The following is a 2,380-nucleotide window of genomic DNA, read 5'->3' on the forward strand; positions in this document are numbered from 1 at the left end:
AAGGTAGCCCCCGAGTGCACCTGGGGTTCCTGTTGTCTTTGCTTAGTACAAAAGGTAGCATGGTACATACACTGCATCAACTATAAAATGGGCGGAGAAGGTTTGCGTTCCACGGGCGATCCGACTCTTGGCTGGCATTGTCCCTCTTACGTGCCCTGGGCTTTTGTGCGTCGATGAGGTAGTAGGAGTCATTGCCCAGGGCCTTGCTGATGATGAAACGCCCCTCCCAAGGAGCCAAGAGCTTATGCTGGCCGGCTGTTCGCTGGATCAGCCGGAGCACAAGGTCGCCCTCGCGGAAAGCACGCGGCTTGATCTTCCTGTTGTGGTAGCGGCGTAGACTCTGCTGGTAGCTGGCGGACCGGCTGAGTTCTATCAGCCGGGCCTCTTCGAGCAACTCGACACCGTCTTCTCGCGCCTCCTTGGCTTCCACCTCTGTGTACATGGTGACGCAAGGCTAGTCGAACTCTATGTCAGTTGGGATGACAGCCTCGGCCCCGTACATGAGGAAGAAGGGTGTGAAGCTGGTTGATCGATTTGGCATTGTCCGTAGACTCCAAAGGATGGCTGGCAGCTCCTCGATCCAGCAGCCGGCAGAGCACTCCAGTGGCTCGACCAGCGGAGGCTTGATGCTGGACAGGATGAGGCCGTTTGCTCGCTCCACTTGGCCGTTTGACTGTGGATGGGCAATGGATGCGAGGTCAAGTTGGATGCCCTTCGTCGTGGAGAAACGGGCCAAGGCGCCTTTGGCAAAATTCATGCCGTTGTCGGTGATGATGCTATGCGGGATGCCGTACCAAACGGTGATATCCGTGATGAACGTGAGGGTAGTTGGACCATTCAGCTTCTTGATTGGCCTCGCCTCAATCCACTTTGTGAACTTGTCAACGACAACCAGCAGATGGGTGATGCCGTCGCGCGTGCTCTCTTGAATGGGCCCACCATGTCCAATCCCCATACGACAAATGACCAGGTGATGGGGATGGTCTTGAGTGCAGAGGCCGGCAGGTGCTGCTTGGAGCTGAAGCGCTAACACCCCTTGCACTTGCGGACCAACTCCTTGGCGTCGTCCAAAGCTGTCTTCCAGAAGAAACCGTGGCAGAAGGCTTTGTCAACAAGGGCTCTGGAGGCGGCATGGTGGCCACATTCGCCTTGATGAATGTCTTTGAGGATAGCAATGCCCTTCTACGGCTATACACAGTGCTGGAAGACGCCAGTCACGCTGCGGCTGACGAGCTCTCTGTTGACGATCGTGTATGCGGCCCCCAGGTGTTGCACCTACCGGGCCAAGATTTCGTCCGCTGGTAGCTCACCAGAAACTTGAGGATGGGCTGCACACAAGACAGAGCTTCAACCATCGTCATGACAGCAACCGGCACTAGGGAGGCCGGGTTGGGAGGCGGCGGGTCAGAGCCGGTGGCTGCTTGCTGCGTCGTTGAAGTCCCCGGGCCGACTGCAGGAGTCCCTAGGCCGAGTTCGGGTGCTGCAGCCCCCAGGCCGCCTGCAGAAGTCCTCGGGCCGCCTGCAGAAGTCCCCGAGCCGGATCCGACTGCTCCAGGGTCAGCCGACACGAAGATGGATTCTGATTCTGATGAAGGCTTCATAGACAGCTTGCGCGGGCACTCGAGGGAGACGCTGGCTGGTATGGCCTGCCGGGTGGAGCCAATCCGTGCCAGCATGTCAGCTGCTTCGTTGTCGGCCCGTGGCACATGGAGGAACTCGCACCGGTCAAAGTGTCCGCTGATTTGCTGGACGAGGAAGCGGTAGCTTGCCATGTTGGCGTTCTTGGCGTCCCAGATGCCGGAAGACTGTTGGATCACCATGTCCGAGTCGCCGTAGCACAAAATCCGGTGGATCCCGATCTCCTTGGCTAGCCGGAGCCCATGGAAGAGTTCCTCGTACTCGGACACGTTGTTGGAGGCGACAAAGTGGATATGCAACGTGTGCTTGAGCTTGTGTCACCTTTGGGAGAGGTGAGGATGATGCCGGCTCCCAAACCGGTGCGCATCTTCGAGCTGTCGAAGTGCATCCGCCAATGCGTGGAATCCGGCGTTGGCGGTAGGTACTGGGTCTCGGCCTAGTCGACTAGGAAGTCGGCCAGCGCTTGAGATTTGATGGCGGTGCGGGGCTAGTAGAGGATGGTGTGGGGAGCTAGCTCGATGGCCCACGTCGCCACCCGACCTGAGGCATCTGTGTTACCCATTGAGGGAGTCCTGGACTAAGTGGTCCTCGGGCGTCCGACCTGTTACATGGGCCAGACTGATGGGCTAAGTGGGTACAAAGACCGAAGACTCTACTGATACGTCTCCAACGTATCTATAATTTATGAAGTATTCATGCTATTATATTATCCATCTTGGATGTTTTATGGGCTTCACTATGC

At 57.4% G+C, this 2,380-nt stretch overlaps 1 pseudogene; it reads right to left on the bottom strand.

Annotated features, from left to right (window-relative positions):
* The window catches only part of LOC123055954 (uncharacterized), a 3,217-nt pseudogene extending 1,397 nt beyond the window's left edge, over nt 1-1,820 (bottom strand).
* Between the last annotated feature and the right edge of the window lie 560 nt (nt 1,821-2,380).

This window comes from Triticum aestivum, chromosome 2D (genome assembly GCF_018294505.1).
Source record: "Triticum aestivum cultivar Chinese Spring chromosome 2D, IWGSC CS RefSeq v2.1, whole genome shotgun sequence".
Taxonomy (NCBI): Eukaryota; Viridiplantae; Streptophyta; class Magnoliopsida; order Poales; family Poaceae; genus Triticum; species Triticum aestivum.